Consider the following 14903-nt stretch of genomic DNA (forward strand, 5'->3'; position numbering starts at 1 on the left):
CTCAGTATGCTTGCTACTTTACCCAGCTCAGGAGGCTGAGAGCTCTGGTCAGAGCAACACAAAGGTGGACTAGACAGGAACTAACAGTTTATTACTGTCCTACAAAGCCTATGGAAAACTAAATATCCTGCAAAGTGGAAGTGTGCATCCACCACCATTGCCCCACAGACAGTGCTGCCAGCTCGCCCTGTGGCAGATACCTCAAACTCAGATTCTCCCCCTCTTCCTCCCATTGCTGGCTGAAAAGCAGGTTTCTGTGACACTCCTACAGCTCTGTATCAAAACCTTGTCTCCACTGCACTCACTTGCGCAAAAGCTTCTCTGCGGGATATAGAGAAAAGCAAGTTTCAAGGACAGATCTGCCTGCAGAGCTTTTTTCCACATATTCTGCACACAGGCGTTGGCTACCCTGTCCTCTGTGTTCAAAACAAATCCTGAGTGCGCCGCACCACAGAGAGCCTCAGCAGACGACAGAGATATTTTAGTCTTACTCCTGCTGCGCCGCAAGACCTCCGCAAGCCCTTCAGAGAGCCCAGGGTGCAAACCTCCGCCCGCAGAGTCAGGCTGTGTCTGTCTGAGCCCGGCACACCAGGGTCAGCTGCCCCTGGGACCACAGCGGCAAGGCTTCCCCATCTTCCCAGGCAGCAGCCAGGGGAAAGGATTTGCTCCCCTCCTGTCCCACAAGCCCCCCTGCATGGACTGTCAATCAAAGTGAGATAGCAAGGCAGTCCGTATCTGCGTTAATATTGAAGTAAGAATAAAGCTTTACAAAACAATAAAGTCTGGTTTGAGAGGTGCTAACAACTCCACCGATTAATCTGAATCAGATTTATGTAATGTTAGACACAGAAAAAAGACAGTATCAAGTGATTATGCATTGCTCCTGTTCTCAAAACACCTTCTTAACTACTTCCTCCCTAGCAAAGCTCTAAAACACATCCATCTCCTCCATACTCTGGTGTTCAAAGACCCTACAACCTTTAACGCACTTACCTGCAGCACACGCCCTGTGAGAAAGAGAAATGCTATTATCCCTCTATTAGAGGTGGGAAACATAGACACAGAGAGTAACCTGGGCTGCCTGAAGCCACACAGGAAAACTGTGGAGTAATCCAGTCTTGAATCCAGGGCCCCCAGTCCAGGTTGTTATCTTGGGGCATCTCTCATCACCAACTTTTGATATGACTTGCACACAGCTGTCATGCATTAGGAAGTCATTGCACTGCAGGAGTCTTTCTCCTGTGTGGTATTCCAGCTGTGGTATCTTTTTTGGTGAATTTTGTCACATTTGTGAACTCAAAATACAATTCTGTTCCATTTGCCAAAGCATTTGAATACAGCTACTTTTCATTGCAATTCTGACTGAAACTAAGTGTAAAAATATCACAGTTCTTCCTGAGCAGAATGTCTTTATTCTTTCAATGCTAGATGCAACAGCAACTCACTGCATTCCCCATCCAACCCTGGCTGCATTTATATGCATGTTAGCTTTGTTGAGCTACAGAAACAGATGTAAAGTGCAGTTTTAAAAAGCATTGTAATGCCTAAATCCTTGAAAGCACCCAGGCACCTGGTGTTCATTTAGAAAGTCAGGGAACTAAACACCTAAGAACTCAGGTAGGAAGGAAGGAAGGTAAATAGCTAGGATCTAGGATCTTCCAATAACTGCACCCAGCTTTTACTTTTGAAATCAGGATGTAAACCCCCCAACCACCAACATGCACCAGCTTGTGAGTCAGAACGGTTGACAGTCCTTGCTGTGGCTTTCGTGATCTGTGCTACTGGTGCCTGAAGGTCACTTATGCTCCTTTGCTAATTTTCCTGTCTAAAAATAGGTTAATTAAAACAGGGATAGTCACACAATCTCAGTTTTTGCAAACATTAGAATGGTGTTGGATGAGGGAAAGGCTGAAGGTTAAATACTTTTAGTTTGATAAATGTTTGTAATTACCAAATTTAATATTTCTAGCATTGTATACTAGCATCCATGAATATTTTACAACCTTTCTTCTTGGGTGATGAGAAAGATTCTGCCTGTTTTCTCCAGGACTCCAGTACAGGTGAAACTCCCAAAACTGAGGACAAATGACGGTATGTCAGAAAAAAGAATTCAAAAGTTTGATAAAAGCATTCCTCCCTACTATGGGAGAAGAGCTTTGCAACTTATTTTCTTTATTTTCTTTCCTGACAAAAACATATTTCAAATTACCTTCTTCTCTCCTAACTTTTTTTAGAAGAAGTATGGGACACTGAGTAGGTCTTTAAATGTTTCCATGAAATGCACAGCTTCAGAATCCAGCAAACTGTTGAGAACAATCAATGAAAATGTCAATTTCAAAGAAGCCACTTCCTTGTCCAGGGGAAAACATGTAACTGTGTGTGGAGAGACCTCCACTTTATTCCAGCCAGTGCAATCCTGACAAAGGACTCCTAGGGTAGATTTATATAAACCCCAGTTCTTCTATGTGTGTCATGAAAAGAAATATTATTTTAGAGAATTCCTCTTCATCTGAAGATTTTTGTGTACTTTGTATCAATGAAGAAACATGGAAAAAATAGAACAGGATAAGTCTCTAGATCTCACCAATATTTTATAGATCAATTCAAAAAAGGATAGGCAAAATGAACGGTTTAGTCTGAAAGATGTTCCTGCCTCTTCATAAATTAAACGTGACAATAGGTGACCTTATTATGCAAGAAGCACAAAAGCGTAAGCAAAAAAAGTGCATGTCAGAAAAAAAAAGGAGAGCAAATTTGCAGCCTCTTTTCACATTTGAAGCAATTCTTCCTGAAGCAATACTCTCAATTGGCACTGAAGGCAATGTAGGAATTGCCTGAGTTCATGGCAGCTTGGTTATTTCTGCTGCTCTACCTCATACAGCCATGTAGCATGCACAGACATTCATTCCTTGGAATAACAAGCAAGGAAGATGTGAGTGTACTGAAGGTCAGGAAAAAAAACATCCCCTGATGGACTGTGATTCTAAAACAAATGTAATGTGAGACAGTATTACTACTTTGCTTAGCTTTGTTTATCACATCTAGTAATTATGCCAGAGACATACAAAAAAAGAAGAAAGATGCATGAAAAACATAGTGCAGCAAATAATCCTAGCATGAACTCACTTCTGCAGACATAAAGCAAATGTCGTCTTTTATCCTGCAACCACAGGCAACCCGCATTAAAATACTTTGAGACTAGATCCAGGGCTTCGATGACACCCTGATTATCAGCAAGCCCCTTCCATTTCAACCTGACTTGTGAGTGTATCGCTCCCTCTGCCTCTCTGCCTCTCTCTCTCTGTTCGCTAAAATTAGATTGTTATCTCCCTGAAATGAAATCACACATATTTGTTGAATAAAGATTAAAGAACAAGGCTAGAGGGAGAAGAGAGAAAATGTGTTACAGACAAGCACTGGTAAGATGAGTAAACATTAAAAAAAAGGTAAAATGAGCCAAGAGAATGTAATTTTACCAAGATCAGCCCTACTGACAGGACCACCAAGGAGAGGCCAAGACATCAGCTGCAGCTCTGTGGAGGCTAAAACTGACAGTCTTCTCCACAGCGAGCTATCAGGGTGGGACATCAGTCAGGTCTTCCTTGTGTCTGAAGCTGCGCTTAAATATCTCTGCCTGTCCCCAGCCTTTTGCAGAGGGACCAAGGGGCTGCCTCGGTGGCACTTTCATTTCAAGCATCTTTGAATTGCTTGTATTTACCACTAAAGCATGAAAGGCCAATTTGTCAACTGCTTAGAAACTCAATCTCCTATTTATAAAAGCCCGCATCTCTGTCTTTATTTTTACTCATGTAGTAATCATTTATGTAGGCAAAGCTCATGCCTATACATCTCAGTAATCGTATGTTTGTGTAGACATTTGGTACGTGCACACAGTTTTTAATGAGATTATTTCCTTCTTGCTTTTCCGAACAAACCTCAGGCTTTGTTTTTTTAGAACATGGCCTGAACCGGCAATATTTGAAAACCTGGCTTCAAAATTACAAACATATTTCACCCTTCTTAAAAGATCGAACTAGCGTAGACAGATACCTCTTTGTTTCTCAGCAACAGCACACTGAAAGCTTGTAGCTGTAGTTTTAGTGTTGCTGTAGTCATGCAAATCACACACTTGTTGGTTAGTGAGTGAGATGTGAAAACTACTAAGAAAAAAGTGCACGTATCTCCGGTCAAGATCTCCAGACTTTCTTGCTGGCGTCCATGGTGTCTTGATATGCTGCAGAAAACCGTTGACCTTGCAGTCAGAGTCTGCCTAGTTTTCCATGTTGCAAGATGAATTAAAAGCTAGGAAAACATGTAAGGTGTGTTTTAGTTGATACTAGTTGTCCATGTGGGCCGCTGCTGTGACCTTGTTCACCTGGTCCTAGGAAGACAGTTTGCAAGACAAGAAATGGGAAAAAAAGATGGAATATAACTACATGAAAACATGGTCTGTGCTAGAAATAATAATCATAATCCTTAGTCTCATTTTACACTTTATACTGAATCCTAAATGCACATATATTGTATCAATAATCTTTGCTGTTGTAGCCTATAAACACAGGAGTTTCCTTCTGCATTGTTTGCCTTTTCTTTTGGCTTGAACTAGCTCTCCATTGCTGCCAGAGCTGACTGACCCTTGAGTCTTGACAGGCGCTTTGCTTTTGATTTTCAACACCGCAACCATGGCAGACCCTACTCCGGGCCGCCTTTGATGTCAAATGCCGGACAGTAAGGAAAATCCGTAAGCCTGGGTATGCGATGTTGCAGTCTGCTCACATTGTAGTGAGATTATAGACGAAGCATTTTGTCTTCACAGGGAGTTCAATTAGGAAATTTGGCAGCCAGCTTTACAGTCTAGCAAATTCTGCATTGTAACCTCCTGGGTATGAATGTGGCTCCTGTATGGAGTTAGGGTGGGAAGGGACAGTAAAGAAAACAACCTAGGCTTTCTCCAGAGTAAAGGCATACATGGTTTTATTCTGATGTTTCTAGAAGTGTTAGTTTGGCTCTTGCATTGCTGTCTAGCAAGGCTTATTTTCTGGAAATGGTTCCTGTTGTTTGCTTCAGTTTTCATGTTTTAAGTAGGACAGTGGCTTGGCTGCCGAAGGTGGGGGGCATATTTTCTGTCTTTTATCACAGCAGATGAGCAATTTTCTGCTGGGCCTAAATGTGGGGCAGAGCTGACCTAAGCAAAAGTCTTAAAATGCCATGCAGTCAGTGATCAGGGAAGCTGGCAACCAGCAGAGCAGAGAATAAAAAAATTAAATAGAGCAATTTGCTGAGTACTCTCCTGGTCATTTCTTTTCAAGAAAGAAACACTCTGAATTGAAGCAGAAACAGGCTTCACAGGGATGCAGGCACAGAAAACCTGTCCTGTGAGAAGGAGGTTGTGTTTAGTCTAGCAAAACAAAGCCTGAGACCAGTATAATGGTTTCTAACAACCATGTATGTTCCCAACACAGCCCAGGGAGGGAAACAGCTGTTTGAGCTGAAGGACATTACTGGACACACAATTGCCATGGCAGTATATGCTGTCGTGAATAAATTTAAGCTTGAAATAAGAAGTTATTTAACCTGTAAAGAAGTGCAGGTCTGGGACTGCCTTCTCAGAAGGATAGTGCAGGAAGGAGAGGGCAGAAGGGAACTATTTCTAAGATGGCTGATCACTTTATGTAAAGGATTAAAATGCAGTTGCCTCCAGTATCTTGGGAAAGGACTTGCTGACTCTGGCCAGCCCTGCCATTTCTGTGTTTTTAACATTTCCTAGATTATTTATGAGTATGCCTCTTTACTGCAGCAAATATTTGCATTTTGTAAAACACACAAGGGCAGAGCAAGGAAAGCACTGATTTTACTAACACACGTGGTCTTCAGATCCTGCTGATGTCACTATGTCTGTTCTCTTCAGTAAAACCAGCCCCTCAATATCTGGCCAATTTCCCAGCGCCTTTCACATGAACTTCTCAAGATGACACTCACTTTCACACCGCACAAAGACCTCTGACCCTACAGTAAACCTTAACCTTTGAATTTTCAATTAATTGTTGTTTTCATTTTCTGATCAGATGTAAAGATGTGATCCTTCACAAGCCGTTCTGAAAATCAACAACAATTAACACCTGCCCCAAGCATGTGTAAATTGTATGACCATTCTTTCCTCTGCTAGCTTTGCATGCAGCTGCAGTTAGACACCTAAAAGACAAAGGAAAAGCCAACAATCCTGAGTCAAAACAACATCTAAACAATGCCTAAATTATGCCTCTATACCAAGGAAGAGCCTGTGCCAGCTGCAGTTTGTGTATGGCTCTTCCATACCAAGTCTAAAACCCATTTTCCTGGAATATTTTTGGCTGTCCTTGGGAGTGCGAAGAAGTGAAGTTTTAATAGTGTTTTCCCTGTGAAAGAGAGGAAAATTATTCCCTTTCTGCTTAGGACATTTGTGCACAATGTTTCTTCAGTGGTACCTCTGGTATCAGACAGTTCAGTGTGGATCATGTTGTCTGTGCCACGATCTCAGCTTTTACCAGCGCTCGTTTTTGTACACTTGAAAAAAGTGGTCATAATATATTGAATAACGGCATACACATGGTGCATGCTGCTGTATTTGCACCTCATCTTCGCAGGTGTGTGATCCCAACCACTGCTGTGCTCTCACACAAAGCCAAGGGCCAAGCCTGGCTCTGTACATCCCCTGGGAGGGACCCCAGCGGTTGCTCTTAAAACTTACCTTACACACAGTGCTGACACTTGTGAGTTGCCACCTCACAGGATGCTGTTTCTCAAAAGCTTTTCAAGAACAATTGTTGTGTCTCACTGAGCAGAGAGCTCCTAAAATTAAGAAACATTGCAACAACAGCCTGTAAATCAAGAGGCTCACTCATACTCCTCAGCCCATACCAAAAGGAAAAAGAATATTTTCAGGGGATTGCACCCTTGTTCACTTTTCAGAACATATACAAAAACGGGGGAAAAAAAAAAAAGAGAAATATGGATTAAAGCAAAGGCTTTATTTTACTGCATTGTAGAGTGACTATAAAGCAGAAAACACAGGCTTGCATTCATCTGATTTACTAAGTTTTTTTTCCATTTCTGTTAGACTTTAAATCGACTATCTAGCAATTGCAAATGTCAAGAGGCTCATAATGATAGAAGAAAACTGAGGAACAAAGAAAGAATGGTCTTTTTAAACTTATTAAAATCATCATAATACTAATGATGAATAATCACTGCAATAATAGTAATGAAATAAGGGTTGATGTTAACATCAAACAATAATAATCCCTCCTTTATTTTACATGGGCTTACCCATAAAGGAATAATGGGGAATTGCACAAACTTATCAAAAAAAATGACATACACCATCAAAATTTCTTATTAAAGGCTGAGATGGTAATGCAATTTTTTAGTATTTCCTTATGTGATTCTGTTTTCATGTGACAGGTTTTAACAGTTTGTAGCTAGTGGTTTTCCAAGTAGGCAAGCTCAAATTTGGTGGATGAAAAATTATTTAAGCACTTTGGAAAACTAGAACAAAGAAAAACTTCTTGTTGAATCTTCATGAAAAATGAGTAAATAAATAATTAGTAGTCAGGTACCTTCTTCCTTAAATAAATCACATGAAAATATGAACATCTGACCCATGCTGGGCATATGACAAGCCTGAGAATCAAATTTTGTGTATGTTTCATGAACAATTACCAGACCTTTACACTTAAAACCTTTCTTCATTCTGTTCTACTGGTTTCGCAGAGTCAGAAGGCTTCTCATGAATGACTGAGCACCCTCCAGTCTGAGCAGTTCAAGTAAACTTTATTTCTATGGCTTTATACAATGTGGTGAGGACAAGCAGCAAAGCTGACTTGCATTGTGGAAGACCTGGGTGGGTAGCATCAAGAGAAAAGGAGAACATAAAGGCAGGACAAGGACACTGATAAAACTGAGCTGCCTCTGGTCGAGGGGAGAAACTGCCTGAGGATAGGGGAGGACTGGCCTTCGTGAGCCAAGGAGACTGCTTGTGTGAAGGAGAGGTGGTAGGTGTTTGCTAGAAATTGGAACTCAAATTGCCAAAAGGGGAACTTAAAATTGGCCTTGTCAGGAGGAGAAAACAAACAGAATGGTGCAGGGATATCCACATGCTCACTAAAAAAGGGTCTTTTCTCAAACCTGGAAGAGAATATGAGATTCACCAAATCTCTCAAATATTACGCTGTCATGAAATACTAAAATAACGGATCTCTGCTTGTGGTTACTTTGTTCAGCTCAGTAGGGAACTTCTGTTTTTATGGTTTGCTTTTTATTATATATATAGAAGTCAATTACTAAAGTGACAAAATAAAGTCTACAGAAGGATAAAATATTAGAACCAAGGATTCTTGAGGGGTGGTGCATTTGCATTTTGATAGTTTACTGCTGATGTACTACTATTTCTCCATATGGTCCTGCCTCTTCCATCGCATTCAGTTAAGAAAAGTAAAATTAATGCAACTATCAATTTGTTTTGCATTAGTGTTTTGCACAACCTACCACACTCACATTTATTTGGAAACTTTCATTTGCTACATCACTCTATCAGTTATCATGTAACATCTCAAAAAAAAAAAAAAGGAGAAAGGAGAAAGAAAAAAAAATCTCCAAAAAAAATCCCACCAATTAAGTATATGTTTGGGATGTGTATTTAAAGTCCAAATCCCTGAAAATACTACTTTCCCTCCTCTTTACTCAAACTAAATGGGTGCATTTTGTTTGGAGAGTAGATCAGAAAAGAAATGGAGGGGGAGAGAAATCTGGTTCCCAGAGCATTTATACTCCAGGCTCAGATCTTCAGGTTTTGGAGTTTTTTTAATTCCTGACATAAGAAAGAATTAATAATTCATAGACGATACCAATGGCTGAGTTAAAACTTCAACAAGTTGGTGTTACAACACTGTCAAAAATGTAGCAGCTCCTGCCTTCTTTAATTTCAGCTGCTTCTGATGAAGTGTAGGGAAATGCCTTATTGGTGTGCAGTGTTACCAATTATCTGACAGAGCCAGAGTGTATTTCCAGCTAATCAGAAATAAGAGCACAGAATTAAATCTCCCGTGTGAAACTCATCATTTACATATTTATGATTCAGAAATTATAATAAGACTAATGAGAAACTCACATGGTGCCTTTAAAAGTCAAGCCAATCTTACTGTTAATTTTCAACAGATGAAGCTTCCCTGGTACACAGTAGTCAAAAGATAAAGTCTGTTGATTACAGTTTAGTTTAATTAAACATTACAAGTTATTTGTGTGGATCCATACAGGCTTTGCTCAAGGGCTTAGTTACATAAGCTGGAGCTCTCTCAAGAAAAAGTGAATGGGACAAGGGCAGGCTGTTGATAAAAAACCATACAGGAAAGGTTATTTCTGCATCCACGTGAGTATAAGCACAATAAGACGCAAAAGAAAAAGAACCTGTAAACCTCTCTTGGAGGGGTGAATGCTCCTTTAAAACCCCTGTGCAGCAGCAGCCCTGGGCTGCACGTGCAAGCTGCAGGGCAGATGACACATCATGAGGATATAGTTGTGGTCTTTAGGCAGATCCCCACCTCCAGTCTGAACATCATCACCAACCCACCCGCCCTCCCATGCTCATTGTACATAAAGAATAGCTCCCCAGAGGCCGCTGAGGTTGCTGATACTGGCAGCTGAGCCTTTCCATGCATTAATAGCACAAGCTGCAGCTTGTTGTGGGCATCCTAACTTGAACAACAGCGAGTACAATTTTCAGACACTATATAATCTACTATCATGGTTGACCTTGTTTTCCAGGCATGCCTTGATTATCGTACATGTCCTCAACCACAAAAATACAAAGTGAAAACTTGGCTATCTCCCCCTCTCCCAGAAGAGGCATTTACATTTACACGTGTGAGGCTGTATGAGCCTGTATGAGCAGGAATAGGATCGTGCTTCCCCAGGCTCCTTTCCAAATGCTGTCTCTTGACTTTGGAAAAAGTGTTTTGAAACCATGTGGTTAAAACAATTATTGGGGGCCGGGGGGGAGAGAGAGACTACTTGCCAGTCACATAGCCACTTGGATTGTCTTGTGCAGTGTTGCAGTAAATGGTTTCCATTGCCCATGTTCTGCTCACAGCCAGCACTTTATATGCACACCTGTGTATGTCATGACAATGCCTGCCATCCACATGACAAGGAAAGAAGACCACTCCAGTGCCAGCAGACTACAGTAAAGTCATAAAGGTACTGTTAACTGTGACCTTTAAGTACTTTTTTTTCCAATATTTTCTACCCATGACGTTCTCTGCAGTACATAAGGAAGCGAAATCAAATCAAGTAACAACAACTTGTAATTGTGATCCTCTTCAGCCAGAAAATGAAGTCACTTTCAAAATATATTCTCATTTAATTTTTCTCTTGGGCCAAAGTGACTAGTAATAATTTTGTTACAAGATATTAATTAGCTTTAAAAATTGACAGATTTTACCAAGAGTAACTATTAACTCAATAGGGGCAGAGAAAACAAAAACAATCACCTTTTCCTCTGCTACCACTCGTTCAGCTACGTAGCTGAAGATCTGCAGTAGCTTACACTAATCAATCTCAAAGCTGTCCATATCCACTCGTAATGACAAAGGACTCTGGGCAGAATGAAAAAAAGCCTGCGCTTTGCAGCCACCTGCTCCACAAGGGAGCAGTCTGTGGGTTCCTTGGGCACACGGGCACACTGCCAGCGGGAAGGGAGCTCTCCTCCCCGGCCCTGAAGGTCAGAGAAGCAGTGCACCCATGTGAACAAGGGAGAGTGACCTACTGCAACGAAGGCGAAGAAATGCACTGCTAGCGCTGTTCCCCACCCCAGGCATTGCAGCCCACAGTGGGATCCCCAGAGGTCCTTGGAGCCCCTGCAAGATGATGGGCTGCACGCAGGCAAGTGCAGCACTCAGAGCACCAGCCATGCTTTAGCTGAAAAGCTGCCATGCTTCTGCTCTTGCTGTTCATGTGGTGTTGCTCACTGACATTGAGAATTACACTTCCTGGCCAGAGGCTCCTCCGGTGTCACCCCACCAAAGTCAGTGGAGTGGCACCTACAGAGAATTTTGCCTTGCAGCCTTAGCTGTAATGGATGGTTTTCATTACTTTATTTCATTTTTCACATCCCCACAAAATTGTTGTGCTCCTTGCAAATCACACCTATGGTTTTCATAAGTGTCTACATTTAATTAGCCTCAGATTAGAAACCTGCAGCACTGCTGTAAAGCAAATACTTAGATAGTAGTGAAGGACCAGAATAAAAAAGGATTTTTTTTTCCCTGAAGGGAATCATTCACTGCTGCAGTAGCAGGGAGAGACACTTTAAAGGGATTATACTATAGACAGTAATGATCTTTATTAGTGCTGTCTGGAATAGTTGCCTCACTCAGATATTCAAAATACCCCTCAAGGCTACACAGCTATGGAACTTTCCTCATTTTTCATACGTAAAACAAAAACATTAGCCACATAAAAAACAACCTGAGGAAAAGGTTGACTGGTAAATATATTTTCAGTGCTCAACAGAAGATGAATGAAAAGAAGCTTATTTTGTTTTTGAAAAAAAATTGAATGTATAACTTTCAGGTTTTGAAATGATGGGAAATTACTTGAGCTTTCAGTAAAAATGAAAGTCTTGTGTAAGAAAATGTCTATGCTATTAAAATTTTTCACTGGAGCTGTCTATGTTCCCCAAATTCTGTATTTAAGTGCAAAAAGGGACATTTTCAAAGTTGAGGATAGAACTACACACCTAGCTGAGGCTATAAAGTCCCTTGTGCTTTTGAAGTGCAACCTGAAAGAGACTCAAAGAAGAAGCAGGCTGATTTTCGGAGGTGAAATTATCATAGAATCATAGAATAGTTTGGGTTGGACAATCTTTAAAGGTCATCTAGTCCAACCCCCCTGCCGTGGGCAGGGACATCTTCAACTAGATCAGGTTGCTCAGAGCCCCCTCCAACCTGACCTTCAATGGTTCCAGGGATGGGGCATCCACCACCTCTCTGGGAAACCTCTGCCAGTGTTTCACCACCCTCACTGTAAAAAATTTCTTCCTTATATCTAGTCTGAATCTACCCCGCTTTAGTTTAAAGCCATTCCCCCTTGTCCTGTCGCAACAGGCCCTGCTAAAAAGTTTGCCGCCATCTTTTTGATAAGCCCCCTTTAAGTACTGATGGGCTGCGAGAAGGTCTCCCCAAAGCCTTCTCTTCTCCAGGCTGAACAACCCCAACTCTTTCAGCCTTTCCTCATAGGAGAGGTGTTCCATCTCCCTGATCATTTTCATGGCCCTCTTCTGGACCTGCTCCAACAGGTCCATGTCTTTCCTGTGCTGAGGCCTCCAGAGCTGGATGCAGCACTCCAGGTGGGGTCTCACCAGAGCAGAGTAGAGGGGCAGAATCACCTCCCTCCACCCGCTGGTCACGCTGCTTTTGATGCAGCCCAGGATATGATTGGCCTTCTGGGATGCAAGCGCACATTGCTGGCTCATGTCCAAATTATTGGAGCATCTTCAGAAAAAGTAACTACGGTAACATTTGCGTGGCCATGAGGAGAACCAGGCTGGGGATGTGATCTGACTGAGTGAAACCCCCATGGCAATAACAAGGAAAATGTCATTTCTCAATCTGGCCATGCCCTGGGTGGAGATCTTCATGCAGAATCTTGCTGAGATTTTCTCCGTGGAGGAACAGCTTCAGCAGCCCTCACCGTTCCATGCCCACCTACCCCTGAAATGTGTCAGCACCTGCTTTTGTAAGGCTGCATGGTGAACCAGACGGAGGAGCTGATTTGCAAAATGAGAGGCTTTTTTTTCAGCCACTTTGTTTCCTTGATGCAGCACAACCACAGGAAGGGCTACACTGGAAGAGCTCAAGGGACACTTGGTCAAGAAGGACCAACGGAGGGAGGGAGGTGAGGGCAGCACAGATGCTTTCCTGCCAGTGGAGACAGATAGCAAGAGGCAGACCATGGGACTTCTGGGTATAAACAGCCAAAAAAGGTGACAGCATGAAAATATGATTTTCTAAGGGTCTGTACACTGCTGACAACTAAAATGAACAAAAAATGGGCACTGAATCCACAAGTCAACCTGCAACACCTAACTCACAAGAGTGAAAGATGTTCCCAAGTGTAAGACAGCAGACAAATGTTTTGAAATAGAAACAAGAGAGAGAAATCATTCTATTCAAAACCAGAGATGGATCACCTGATGGCAAGGTCAGCCAGCTGGATACTGGTGTGAAGGACTAGCTTGCTAGGTAGCTGTTTTGGTGAAAGAGGATTACTTCATGGGTTTCATATGGCAGGCAGTGGATGGGGAGGCATCACTTGCTGATCAGCACTTTTAATCAGGTTTTTTTAGGGGGAATAGCCATTGAGTTAAAGCAAATTTTTCTGGCATCCCAAAAACCTCAAATATAAAATCCTGCTAGAGACATGGGTGGGCAGAAAGTCTGTATTTCGAAGAGTGTCTCAAGCTATGGCTCCACAGGCATTTTGTCAGCAGAGAGCTGACCCCACCTCCATCCTTCCCCACCACTTCAGCTCCCTACTGCCAGAACAGGCCTTTGAGCAAATGCTGGGAACTAGACTGGGGGAACTGAATCAGGTGCTAAAAACCTTTACTGAAAACAAGAACGTTTGAGGTTTTATTGCCAGATGAATTTCTTGACACAGATGACGGCATAGCTGCCGAACAGTTGCGCTGTCACAATCACAGGAGGTGCAGGGGTAGGACGGAGGTTGCTTTTCAACATTTTAAACACTGAAACATGTTTAAATCTGTTTACTCACAGTAATATATTTAAAAGATATTAAATGTGTGAGTTTAATACTGCTTCAGAGTAGGAAACCCCAGCACTTGAAGCTCATGCTTTCTTAACCGAAGAACCATTCCCCCAGCAACATGTTTGTGACTAGAACTTTATAAGCAAACTATAGAAATTACAACATAAATTAGGATGATTCCACCCAAACCAATGAGATTCATCTGATTTACTTCAGCTGAGGATCAGTCCAACAGCATCACTCTGACCACACAAAACGGCAGGATTTATCAGTCAGTAGCCTCGGTTCTTCTCTGCAGGAAGCTGATTCTCACAGCATCCTCCTCCTACCCTTCTCCTTTTCCTTCCCTCTCACACCATTGCCCTCAGCCTCTACTACTGGGTAGAGGAATGATGCTGATTAATTTACTGGCAGAATTTTTCCCTCTGTGAAGATCAGGCATAATGCAGCTCTGCAGCAATACTCTCCTTCCTTTCCCTCCATCTCTACTTGTCATCTTTCTCAGAAAAAGCTGAATATCATTTATATGGCACAAAATAGATGTCTTAGCTTTAAACATTTTTTTGTTTGTTTCTTTTTCACTGTTTCTCTTCTGTTCACTTCAGGTAATATCTTCCCTCCTTTGAGCCAGTTCTCTTCCTTACTTGTTTTGGTTGACCTGTATTGAGCAACACAGATTTTTTTCATTGTATTCCCTGTTGCGTGAGTGCCAAAATATAGAGGCAGTTACCTCCTCTACCTCTGTGGCCTTCAAATCTATGTAAATGGCACAGAAATTGTTATTTTTCATTCTCTGTCTCCCTCTTCTTCTTTGGCTGATTTAGAGAATACCAAAAAGCATCAGGTGCAGAAGTTTTCAGCCAAACCTAATTAAAAGGAATTTTTTAACATGGAAATTAGAAGTTTAGTTTTCCATTCCTTGTGACTCACTGCTTTATCTTAACAAGAATTCCCTGTTGTAACAGCAAATATTAATTTTAGCAATTTCAACTTGCTTTTTGGCCAGAAGTGGGCAAAGTGCTTGGTTACTTTTTATGTTCATCTGTCTCTTTCCCTCATTTCTTTCAGAGTGTTTCTTTGCTGCTTGAACATCTTCTCCA

Source organism: Aptenodytes patagonicus, chromosome Z (genome assembly GCF_965638725.1).
Source record: "Aptenodytes patagonicus chromosome Z, bAptPat1.pri.cur, whole genome shotgun sequence".
In the NCBI taxonomy this organism is placed as follows: domain Eukaryota; kingdom Metazoa; phylum Chordata; class Aves; order Sphenisciformes; family Spheniscidae; genus Aptenodytes; species Aptenodytes patagonicus.